Source organism: Felis catus, chromosome B4 (genome assembly GCF_018350175.1).
Source record: "Felis catus isolate Fca126 chromosome B4, F.catus_Fca126_mat1.0, whole genome shotgun sequence".
NCBI lineage: Eukaryota > Metazoa > Chordata > Mammalia > Carnivora > Felidae > Felis > Felis catus.
The window spans coordinates 62,964,029-62,977,263 of NC_058374.1; the positions used below are offsets into that span (position 1 = coordinate 62,964,029).

General features: G+C 39.2%; 1 long non-coding RNA gene across 4 annotated transcripts in view; it reads right to left on the bottom strand.

The window, feature by feature from the left end:
• The window catches only part of LOC109501512, a 308,946-nt gene that overhangs the window by 102,351 nt on the left and 193,360 nt on the right, over positions 1 to 13,235 (bottom strand). For 3 of the 4 annotated variants that reach the window (XR_006600621.1, XR_006600622.1, XR_002744117.2), the window contains exons 5-6: positions 4,311 to 4,368; positions 3,011 to 3,139 (exon numbers count right to left, since the gene is read on the bottom strand). This is a non-coding gene — a long non-coding RNA (uncharacterized LOC109501512). The remainder of the gene's footprint in view (positions 1 to 3,010; positions 3,140 to 4,310; positions 4,369 to 13,235) is intronic. The other variant, XR_006600624.1, reaches the window with a different exon arrangement.

Genomic DNA, 13,235 nt, shown 5'->3' on the forward strand with positions numbered 1-13,235 from the left:
TCATTATCTGGGATTGTCAGCAAGAGTTGACTTTACTGCAGTGGACTTAGAGAAAAGAACTTCTAAGTTGGTGTTTCTTGAACCGTTTTACTGTAAAAAGGAACCATTTTCATCCCTCAAAATATTTTTTTTCTAAAGTGAACTGATATATATTAATTCAAGAAAACAGTTACTGGCAATTTATGTGAATCGAAAAGGAAAGATTATAGCATCGATCTCTTCCTTAGGTCTTGGAAAAATGAAATTTAAAAGAATTTCTGCCATCCTTCTTGTGTGGAACCACCTTCAGCACAATGTTATAACATAATTGCAGTGTATCTTTCATAAGAACAAAATGTAGCCAGGCCATTAAAGCTGGCTTTCTTGAAAAGAATTAGCCAAGAAAAAAATAATACACATCTATCTACATGATACTTGAGATGATTTTATTTCATTGTATTACACTATCCAGGGACCCAAAAAAGTATAGAAAGGAGTTTTTCCAGGTCTTCTGTTATTTGGGCTTTAGGTAGAACATATTGAGAAGCGATAACTTCAAAAAATGAGTCTTTAGAACTACACATGAAGAAATAAGTGGCCATAAAATCGAAACACAGTAGGATAAAATAATAAGCTTCATATAGTCCTGTATTCTAAATAAATACTATAATAACTATACTCATTCTTCTTTCATCTTTGGATTTCCTTTCATTTTCATACAGAACTTCTTGGTACTAAAATAGTACCAAGTATTGGTACTAATAGTTCTGACTCACTGTGTACTCTTTCAATTATCCTCAATGTTTATCTTTCTCTGTTTCTATCAAATAGTACCTGGTTTTCAAATTAAGCTTTAATTTTTTTTTACTGATTTATACTTTTTAAACCTTATTTAGTAGTACAATAATAGCAGTTATTTTTTGCATTGTGTGTCCCCTTTATTTTGTATGCCATCATGAGATCTAAGGCCATTTTTGAAGATACAAATTACTTCACACCCCTGATGGATGTTATCACCATACACTATATTAAAATTATTCCATAACTGACAAACACCAATGCTTTTGTTTAATGGGACTAAAGAAAAAGATGAGTGTGTGCATGTGTGCACGTGCACGCACACACACACACACACACACACACACACACACACACACACACACAAGCACAAGTCTCCCTATGAATATGATCCTAAGATTCAGGGGGTAAACAGGCAGATGCATTATACTTTCAGTTACCAAGGCAAATGAATCAGTTTTGTTATGGAAAGGCTGGAGGAACACAAGCAACCCATTAACTTTAAGGGCCATCTGGAGACAGCCCTTGACAAAGCATTAATGGAAGACAAAACTAAAGGCGTCATGTCAATCATTGTACGTGTATACTCAGCTGGCAACCATGACTTTACAAAAAGGAATGAGAAAAGATTATGTCTGCTTAGAATAACCAGAATTTATAGAATAATTACTCATTGTGATGGGACAAAAATATTTACGAACAAAAAGTCTTATTGCCTCATCAAAATTAGTTTATACTATTTCAAATTTTAAGAGAAAACACTTGAAAATATTTTTATTCCTAAAGTTTTAAACTAAAAATATAGAGAAAGGTTTTAATTTTTTATCCTTGTAGATAAAGCAGGACATTCCAATAGCATGATGTATGAAGGCTGAATTTCTGATGAGTTGTTTTCATTCATTTAAAAGCATCATCAATTATCTAGTAAATACATGCTAAAGATGTACAAACATGAATAAGTGTATTATTTGTCCTCTAGAAGTTTATAAATACAGAAGCTATTTCATTATTTGTGTGTGACTTCTCAGCTTCTCAAAAGACATATACAAAATATTTCACTGCTTGCTTTTCTTTGAGTCCGTTTTTTAAAAAGTGTTTCTAATTTTTGTTATTATTGTTTTCATTCTGACTAGTTTGGAAGTAAAAACACTATCATTGACGCTACCATCACAACACATCACCCCCATGTCTAAGGTTTATATCAATAAAAACACAAGATTCACCCAGTTCTAATTCAGTCTTCAATGGCTTAATTACATTATCACCTCATAACATAGATGTAAGCAAAAACCAAATACTATTCATAGGAACCAAGATCACCACTACTAATCCCAGCTCAAGGTGTTTCTTATTTGTAGCATAAACTGGGCATGATAACTGAATTATAATCCTGAATGTTTCTCCCCAAATTATGTGTTTTGGAATGTTTGTCTTAAGAAATGCTTATCTCCTAAAAACCATCCCTTGGGCAATTGTGTCCGTATTTCTTTTTTTTAAAGTTTCACAGGGTTCTTAGCATATTAAAGGCTCCTGCAATAATCATTTACCTTTGCCTAAGCCTTTGCTTCCTGAATTTATTTGACCAGGCAACTCCCCGTTCCCACCTTGCCCATTTAAGAACAGTCATGGATATCTCTCAGAACTAATATTTTCAGGAAGAGACTTTGAGAAATGTTATTGTTGACTGACACAGGAAAGAATTAATTCAGATGGAGATTACATCCTCCTAAAGCTTGAAAAGTCTAACTACTCTGCCTTAGGAAGACACCAATGCAGGGTACCTAAAACAGTGTTTAAGTTACAATGCTTCTTGATATTCTGCTTCCTTAAAGATATTTCCAAGATTTCAAGTGGCCCAGTTATGCTGGGGATCTAACTGGAGAACCCTCAGATAGTACATTTTTTCCCCTGCTATACCCATGGTTGTTCAAGGCACTTGCATGGTGGAGACATAACGTGAAAGATTGAAAATGTTAAGCCATTTGTTTGTACAAAAAGCTCTAAATGAGGCAGAGTTTATTTGTTCTTTCGTCCCCAAATATTCCACTATCAAAATCAAACACTGGTAAACTGTCCCTCAGTAAGAAAACCATTGACAGAGAATATTAAAATAAATAACCACCCAATAATGCATGATTTGGAGCTACTCGGGAAAAGCTACAAGCATTAAATAAATTTTAGCTCACGGGGATAAGATTACTTCCAAGTTTTTGCATTAGGAAATCCTCCTTACCTCAGTCAGGTGCTGAGTTTCTGTCCCCCACCCCGTCCCAGGGCTGCTGGCCACCTGCCCCTACATGTTCTCTGTTTTCTCTCTGTTCTCCGTTCACACAAGGTGGTGGAAATTCCTTGGGTAAAGAATCTACATTATGGAGAAAGGAAACTGTACAAAATTTCTGCCAAAATAGTTCTTTCTCTTGATTTTTTTTTTCTGTTTTATTTCATTTCCCTCTTCTTCTGCCACTAGACTCTGTCTGGCATGATATATATTTTTAGCATTGAAATCTTGGCAAATACTGTGAAAAGTATTAAGCGATGCAAAAGTATATGGAAACAAAACAAAAACAAAACAGAAGCCAGGCCAACATTTCCAATATCCAGAAGCAGATGCAAAGGAGGACTGGATGTCTGCACCAATTAAGGAAACAAGAGACTTAGCTTACTAACTTCTTTGACTCAAAACTATAAAGCAGCCAAATCAGCACCCCTACATGACTCAGCTGTTTTTGCTACATTTATAGTAGACATATTTGGCATGTAATAGGTTCCCTCTATCTCTGTCACCAAAGGTACTGGAAATAAGCCTATGGGGCTGGCCTTTAATGTAGTAAAGCCAAGATAATGCCCAACTAATAAAAACAGGATCAGTGCTTGTCAAGTCTCTGGACAATTAAATGCCAAGCTTGCTCCCCTGTCCTGCCCTATCAAAACAATCAATTTAATATGGGGCAGAAGTAGATTCTATTGAAAGGCTAAGGAAGACAAGTTGCATTAGTTTAAAAGGCCCACACAAGAGCTTAGGCAGCTGTGATGAGTGACATATAAGAGCTAGCTGGACAAAGAAAACCATGAGCCTCAGAATGACCCACTGCTTCTTTCTGGATATCTTTAATTGGCAAGAACAGTTCAAGGACCTTCTAATCTCCCCAGTGAGGGGATAGCAAATCCCAAGTGCCATCTCTGGAGGCAGCTAGTGGATACCATAGCTACAACTGCAGCATAAAAATACCCTTCTGCTAACCTACTCAGGCCTTGCCCTAGCAACTCTCCTAGGCAGCTGTGTCTAAAAATTGCCTTGCTGCTTCTTAGAAGTGGTTATAAGAGCACATCACAGCCAGAAGTATAATTTAAAATTTTGTTCTATCTATCTATCTATCTATCTATCTATCTATCTATCTATCTATCATCTCCCTATGTATATATCAAGCTAAGCTCTCTGGTCACTAACAGATTTAAGGAATGTCCAGGCAACCTGGTGAGGCAATTCCCAAGCTGGTTGTTTCCTTGATGACATGTAGTAATAAAAAACCTACCTGGGATCTTTTCCTCTCTTCATCACAGAAGTAATTTCTTAAAAGCCTGATCCATTCCCTAGGAGAGAGAAACAAATATAAACTCTGTGAGCAGAGAAGGCCTTTCCTATATTCTGTGCTCAGACACTGTCTGCAGCTGCAGAATCATGAAGTTTACGGGGAGACTTCAAGCTGGCCACAATCAAAGGAGGAACTTTGCTTTAACAAATAGCCCAAACCATCATAGAATAGAATCACTAGTACTTATGGCAATTTAATGATTCTACTATCAACCATAGCCCTCCATATGGAGAATATGCAGATACTTTTTGTTCCTGGTAACACTAAACTTCTGAAAGCAAATATCCTTTCTTACCAGGTATCTGGTTAGGTGAAAATTCCTTTGGAGTTCACCTAATCATGTACAATCATTGCATTAGTTATGAAACAAAGCTAAATTTCATTAAAAGGATTCTTCAACAATCAGGTGATGAAAAGTATCATACTTTATTTTGATTTTCTAAATCAAATACTCTCTTAAAACATATACATATATTTTTTTATTTATCACAGACTCATGCAGAAACAATACACACTTTGTGTGTTTCCCCTTTAGATGTGTTTAAACTAGATTGGGGTTTGAGGTCCCCAGAAGAGTCAAGTAGGATTATTTTCCTTTGGAAAGATGAATAATTCAAGAGATGTCTATCTGAATAAATTTAAGTGCATCATGATTTTGACTTTTACAGGTGTGTCATACAAAAATCCTGTCGGTAATTATTCCCTACCCCATCTGAAAAACAGAGTTGCACTGATATAACTCAACAAAAGCTTCACTGAACTGGAGCAGAATGGGTGTTTTTGAAGCCCGTTTCGAAGTCCGGCATGAATAGCCACTGGATTTTTGTTCTCACAGTCTTGTTCAACATTTGCATTGTTTGTGGAGGACTCTCTTACTATTGCTTTTTCATCTTTTTCTGACTTGGATTTTAAAAATTTATCATAAGGTACTATGTTTGATATTTTAAGTAGTTCTGAGGTGGAAGAGCTTATTTTCTTTTAAAAGACTAACTACAGAAATATAGTTTAATGTGCTGAAGGAAAAAGAAAGAAATCAGTTGCCATGGAAATAATCTTTAATCCACTGAGAATTTTAATCCTTTTAATTAAAACATTAGAAAACTTAAATGCTATTTAAGTTTTAAAACACAACTATTTGATCATTTAAGGGGATCTTAGTATCTAACAGCATTTCCTTAAACACAATTAGTCAAATTGGTGAGGATATTGTTACTTCCTTCCATCCAGCCAGTGCATCCGTGACAGTGACATTTGAATAAGACGTAGTCTTTGGGAGGGAGAATTTGCCTAAGGGAAAAAGCTAAACCATAACAAAAAGAGGTCCAAATGATCTATGTTAGTAAAGCTGATACTTGATACTTGTGTTACTGTCATTAGATCATGTAATCTTCACAATTCTTTAAGGTGAAATTACTGTTGTCTCTACTTTACAACTGAGAAAACCACAGCTGGAAGAAATTAAGTAAAGAATGTATTATAAAAAATAGAAATAATTATTACTTCAATTATATTATTAAGAACTGCTCTTAAAGGAAATGAAAGGAGTCCAAGTGTCTCCTGTCAATCTGTGAGTTTTCAAAAAAAGAATTCAGTTAATTTTCAGGGAAAACAGCTCACTAATGAAATGTTTAAATAGCTTCTAGTTAAATCTGTTGGGATAGTTACTTCATTTTGTTTCATTGGTCAATCTAGTCAGCTTTTAAGGGCCACAATAGAAGTCAAACAAACTCAATTTTCAGGATCCTGGGCTACAGAGATTTCTTTTTTTAAATAAAATTTTGTTTCCTATTACACAAAATGAACATGACATTCCTGAAAGGTATGGCATTATGGAAAGCTGATTTAGAAGAGAGGATATTCAGAAAATGTATCAAAACTTAGCTTCCTAAGTTTTATAGAAAAATATAAAATAAAATATAACAAAGTAAAATATAAATATAAAAATATAAAATAGTAGAGCATTCAGCTCTACTATTCTTGACTTCAGCCAAAGGTCCAAAGGCTGAAGTCTGGAAAATGGGCCTGTAGTCCACATAATAAACAAAGATTATTTATTGATGAAATTCATAGGATTAAATGTTAATTTTACATTTCAGTCATTTCCTTTAGATTTTTTTTAACATTCCTCAAAATTCAATGATTTGGGCCAGCTTTTTATTGTCTTAGTCATTTTCTTACTGTCACATGTGAATGCATGCATCATTATTACTTGTCTGATTGCCATTCTCAAACGTTCATTTACTTGAAGTTAACTATGCTTATGATACATATTTTCTATTTCATGTTTTCAAAAATCAAGAGAAAAATATGACTTGAAATTCATAAATGTAACTTTCACAAAACTAAAAAATACCCAAAGAAATTTTATCTCACTCAAGTTAGCTTGTGTCATTCGTTAAGTGCCTAGATCTTTCCTTATTCCTGGGAAGCATTTGGTCTGTAACCTTAACCTGTACTTAATTCCTGTTATAACATTTGAATTATCATATCAATAAACTGCCACTGACAAATATAGCTAACCCTACTGGTCTGTTTCCTTCAATATTTGGAATTGCTGTGAACAATTCAGACAGTCGCTGTGGGCGCTAATTGTACTGCTTCTGATCCATAATGGACAGACCTGAAAAAACTCTAAGGTGATTTAGGAAAATGTGGACATTTTCAAATGAGTGGTCTACTACATAACAAAAGGAGTACGGATGACTTCTAGGAATGACCTCAGAGGACACTACCCTGTTTATTTTCCAAGTGAATTTACAGTAAGACCACCGCTGTCTATTTCCTCAGGAAATGAACCTTGGTAAATAACTGAATTGGCTGATAGCCGAGGAGTTAATCCTTTAAGTACCAGTAAGCAGGGATTTTATTGAATGAAACTCTTTCTAAATTGCACTATTATACTCTCTGCTGTTTATTTATTTATTTATTTATTTATTTATTTATTTATTTGTAATTGATGTAGAGTTGGCACATAATGTTACATTAGTTTCAGGTGTCCAACACAGTGTTTGGACAATTCTATAAATTATGGTGCATTCACCACAACTGTAGCTATTATCTGTCACCATACAAGGCTACTACAATACCATTGACTATATTCCGTAACTAGAAACCTGTACCTCTCACTCCTCTTCACCCATACTGCCCATCCGCCACCTGCCTTCTCTGCTCTTTTAATTTTTTTTTTTAAACATTTATTTTTGAGAGACAGAGACAGAGCACGAGCAGAGGATGGGCAGAGAGAGAGAGAGGGAGACACAGAATCCGAAGCAGGCTCCAGGCTCTGAGCTGTCAGCACAGAGCCCGACGTGGGGCTGGAACTCACAAACTGTGAGATGGTGACCTGAGTTGAAGTCAGACGCTTAACTGACTGTGCCACCCAGGCACCCCTCTCTGCCCTTTTAAAACCCTTCTTGGTGGCTTGGAATGAGAATACTGAGCCTCAGTTTTTGTGACAGAATGATGGGAAACCACTTTGGAAAAATGGAAAGACAAGTGAATTTGGATTCAGCAGCCCTGACTTTTCTGATTATGATACTTTATAACCACACGATTTTAGACTTATGTCTTTGTTTTAGTTTCTCTCTCTGAAAATTAAGGCCAATAACATCTCCTTGAGCTGCTGTGTGAACAAATAAAAATGATTTGGGGGCACTTGGGTGGCTCAGTCAGTTGGGCCTCTGACTTCGGCTCAGGTCATGATCTCCCAGTCTGTGGGTTCAAACCCTGCATCGGGCTGTCTGCTGTCATCACTAAGCCTGCTTTGGATCTTCTGTCCCCCACCCCTCTTAAAAACAAATAAACATTAAAAAAACTTAAAAACATAAATAAAATGATTTGTGTAAAACCAGCCACTAGTACACATTTACAATATGTTGTTATATTTAAGTATTTAAATGTGGTTGTCTCCATTCTGAACTTCCCCCCGGGGGGAAGGACCCTTAGCTCTGTCACTTGGAGATGCATCAGAGCCTGTGCAACCACAGGACCTCTGTGCAGTGACGCTGGCTCCACAGCCAGGATGAGCCCAGACCACGCTGAAGACCCGGCTCTGCTTCTCTCCTATCCTTCTTTCATCTTCCCCCAAACCATTCTCGACACACCTGTCAACAGCCTTCGACTTGTTCCCATCAGTCAAGATATCATCCATTATTTCTCCACCACTAACCCAGTGACACTCGAGACAACCTTCCCTTACACTGAGCGCTTTTAGGTGTGAAAGATGAGTGATCATCTCTATTTCAAGATGGTGAGAGTGTGTCAAGAACTCACTCCAAAGTCTGTCAATCCTTCATCATCCAGAGCAGATAATCTTAGACACGTGAGCAGTTTTTCTTGAAGCTTCTCTGAAATGCCAACATCAAGTGGAATTCCAGGCATGCTCAATTTAAAAGTCTACACCTAAGGTGATAATAATGTTCAAAATTCTGTGAGGTGCCAGGGTGACAGATCCACATGTTCTTGGAATTGCTGTTGTTACAATACTTTGTAGCATGATTAGCACTCTGGTTGGTGGATCCACTCAGGGAAGAGACAGAAGTAGCAGGAAGTGTGTGCCTAGTCAGTAACTGTCCTCTGAGGAGACCTGGGAGGCGATATATCCTGTATTCCCTTTCCAGGAATGCAGACAGCACACGGATTTCATTTACAGGACATGGATCATATTAGGCTTCCTGTGAGAAACTCTAAATGGACAGGCTAGGGTATCCACTCATAATTCTCACTGAAAACTTGAGCTCTGGAAATTTCTTTCATAGAACAAAAAAAGATGACAGAATCAGCCAGAAAAAAAGTCTTTTTTTTTAGTTTATTTATTTATTTTTCAGAGAGACACAGAGAGAGAGAGAGAGAGAGAGAGAGAGAGAGAGAGAGAGCGAGCGAGCAGGGGAGGGGCAATGAGAAAATCCCAAGCAGGCTCTGAGCTGTCAGCACAGAGCCCAATGTGGAGTTTGAACTCATGAACTGTGAGGTCATGACCTGAGCCAAAATTAAGAATCCTATGCTTAACTGACTGAGCCCCCAGGCACCCCCAGAAAAAAAGTATTTGTGCATCCATACATCTCTATGAGAAACATGGACATTGTAACATCTTTGAGTATTCTGGAATTAAGACATGTTGGATCACCAAATGTTATCCTGCATGAGACCCAAGAATGTTTAAACATAGAAGAACATGCAGTTTCTCTTTATTTTTCTTATGTCTTGGAGAACTTGATTCACTTGCAGACAGACATTGGCAAAAGCATACCAAAGTGGACTAGTCCATCAGAAATTAGACTCTTGTTAGAAAATACGCTTTCTGGAAAATTGACAGAATTTTTTTTCTTTTGGTAGTCACAGTCACATCCATTTTCTTCAATGTGAATCTGAAATGCCAAAACTCCCCTCCCTAAAGTTAATATGCCTTAATTAATCATGTAAATCTTTGTCCTTTTAAGAAACAAATAGCCAGAAATCAGGAAATTTCTCGAGATCCATTCACAAAAGAACATGGTCTGGGTCAATAGTTCTCAAAGGAGAGTGCTTAAGAATCTCCTACGAAGTTCGTTGAAATGTCCAAGCTTCTCAGAGCTTGTCCAGTGGTGGGTCTGGGGTGGCACCTAGGAATCTGAATTCATAGAAAGCACTCCAGTCACAGTCTGGATTTTACTGTTCTGTGAGCTCTGATTGTGATTCAGTGTTTGCAGCTGCATCAAACTTCAATGACTCAAGATGTGCAGAGCACAATGACAGATAGCTTTTCTGAAGCTGGGCATTATAAAGGTAAGGAGTGCTAAAAAATTAACTGACTCTGCAGCAGTTTAATGCCTTCATCTGTTTCTAGTGAAGATCCACATTTTTCTTAATGCATCAGCCTTCTGATTTTCTTCTTTTTTTTTTTTAGACAGAGAGAGCAAGCTCAAGAGAGGGGCAGAGGGAGGGAGTAAGTGAGAGAGAGTGAGAGAGACAGAGAGAGAGAGAGAATATCTTAAGCAGGTTCCACGCTCAGCGCTGAGCCCAACTCAGGGCTTGATCCCATGACCCCGGGATCATGACCTGAACCAAAATCAAGAGTTGGATCCTCAACCAACTAAGCCACCCAGGCGTCTCCCTTCTGATTTTCAGTACAGCAGTTGGAATCTATACAATTAGATAATTTTAATAAGAGGTCTACTTCTCTCTGATTCCCCAAGTACTCCCACTGTATAAACCACTGCACTACCCAGAGCACCAACCTTTGCCCAGAGATTCCCAGCCCAAGGCAAGCTATCTCCACAAGAAGCATCTAGAAATATGTGTGTGTTTGGGGGTGGGGGGGGTGCATTTCTGATTTTAGTGACTGAGGGTACCACTGTGGTGCTAACCATCCTGCAATGCTTAGGACAGGTGCCAGGCTCTGAGCAGAGGGGTGACTTTAACAATTCTACCAAATGGAGTTGTTCCATCCAAAATGCCAACATGTCTCCCATTAAGAAACTCTGCTTAATATTACCAAGTTGTCCTCTCTCCCAAGAGCTCTGTAGCTCTTATACACTCACACTTATTCAGTCTTTCTTTCGACAGACAATTATTAAGCACTTACAAAGTGGCAGGCCCTCTGCTAAGTGCAGAGGACAGAAAAGAGAAAAGAATGTAGTCCTTGTCCTCAAGAAGCTCTCATGGTGGAAGCAAACCAATTTATTTCAATACAGTGTGGTGAGGGCTGAGACAGAGAGGAACAAGGGATGACAGGAGCAGCCAGGAGGACCAGGTACTCACTGAAGTCTTAGCAGAGAGAGTGATGTTGGACCAAGAATCGGGGTTCAAGGATAGGGGTGGGGGTAAAAGGGAGAAGAGTAAAGGCTTTCCAAAGAGAGAAACCAACACCCAAATAAAAGTCAGGCCACTGAAAACATTTCACTCAGACGAAGCACAGGGAGGGTGTGGGGAGAATAAAGGACCAGGAGTGGGCTTTGGAAAGAAGACAACAAGCTTAGTTTTAGATATTCTGGGGTTGGAGGTGCAGAGGGCAAATGGTGGAAATGCTCTTTAGGTAGTGGGGTAGATGGCTCTGATATTTGGGGGAAAATATGGGGTGAAAATATAGACTTGAGAGTTAGTCAGCATGTAGGCTGTAACCGAAACTGTTGAAACTAAAGAGGCCTCTTAAGGGGCGCCTGGGTGGCACAGTCGGTTAAGCGTCCGACTTCAGCCAGGTCACGATCTTGCAGTCCGTGAGTTTGAGCCCCGCGTCAGGCTCTGGGCTGATGGCTCAGAGCCTGGAGCCTGTTTCTGATTCTGTGTTTCCTCTCTCTCTGCCCCTCCCCCGTTCATGCTCTGTCTCTCTCTGTCCCAAAAATAAATAAACATTGAAAAAAAAAAATTTAAAAAAAAAAAATAAAAACTAAAGAGGCCTCTTAAGAAAAAGCAAGCTAGAGTGCAAGAGGTTGGCACAGCCACAGAGAAAGGGGTTAAGAGTAGTTGAAGGGACTGTGATATATCTTAAGCCAAGAGAAGAGACAGTATAGAGGAGGAGTCAGTGGTCCACAAGGTCAAATGCAGCTGAGAGGTCAATGAGGATAATGTCTAGGAAGAGCCCACTGGGTCCAGCCACCAGGAACCTAGTGAGAACAACCCTGGCAACTCTCTCAAGGAGTAGCTGCCATTGAAACGTGGACGTGACCTAGGAAAGGAGAGAAAGGAGGGGAGGAATAGCTGGAGGGGAGAAAAGAGGTTCAAGGAGGTCTGTTTATTTGCTTATTTAAAGATGAGAGAAATCTGAAACATTTATATACTAATAGGAATGAGCCATTAGGTTTTCAAGGAAAAGTATAACTACAAAGTGAACTTGAGAACCTAGAAGCTTGGAGTCCTGGCCACAGGAGGGAGGAGGGCAGCACAGTAATAAAGGCAGGTGCCTTTATGGATTTGCTGTAAGGTAGTTGAGGCTCTCCCCCTACAATGACTGACTGATTTCCTTATACCTCAGTCACTACTTTTAATTTCAGACAATGAACCTTAAAAAAACCCAACAGCATGAGTAGTGCATGTATTCAAAGTACATACCTGCAGCATTCATTCATCCAACAAGTATTTATTGCAGGCCTGACATGAGCCTGATGTGCTGAGCACATTTACAAAATATCTGCTCTTCAGGTGGTGGGAGACAGACAATTAACAAAACAGTATGTGATCTATCCGGTGGTGAGGAGAACTAAGGGAGAAAACAAAAGTCAGAGGTGAGGAAGTGCTGGAGGTGGAGGGCTGGTAATTTTATGCAGCGAGGTCAGGGAAAGCCTTGTGGTGGGGACACAGGATCTGAAGGAAGCAGAACATGAGCCATGCAAGGCTGAGGGAAAAGCACTCTGGACCGTGGGAACTGCAAATGCAAAAGCCCAGATGCAGGACTGAGCCTGTGGAGCTCCAGCGGCAGCAAGGAGCCTCAGGTGGCAGGGGGCAAGAAGCCAGCAGCAGGCGGTGGGGACAGAGCAGGGAAGGCCAGGCAGCGTGGAGTGTATGCACCCACGTGGGGGCTTTGACCTTTCCTATGGATGAGATGGGGTCCAGTGCCAGGCTCTGAGCTGAGTAGGGACTTGAATCCACGACCCATGAATCCCTGAGGCTGCCCAGGTGAGAACTGAGGGGATGGAAACAAAGGTGGGAGCCTGAAGACCTGTGGAAGGAAAGGCAGTGACCTAGGCTGGGTTCCAGGGGACAGGCTGGAGAAGCAAAGGAGGGCAGAGACATGGGTCTGACTGCATTTGCAGTGCCATACTGTTCTAAGTCCTTAACATGAATTAACTGCTCTATTCTGACAAGAACTCTGTGAGATAGGTCCACTACTCAATCTGAGAGATACCCTCCCCAAGCAGCCATACTTACTCATGTGATGGACTATCAATCTAC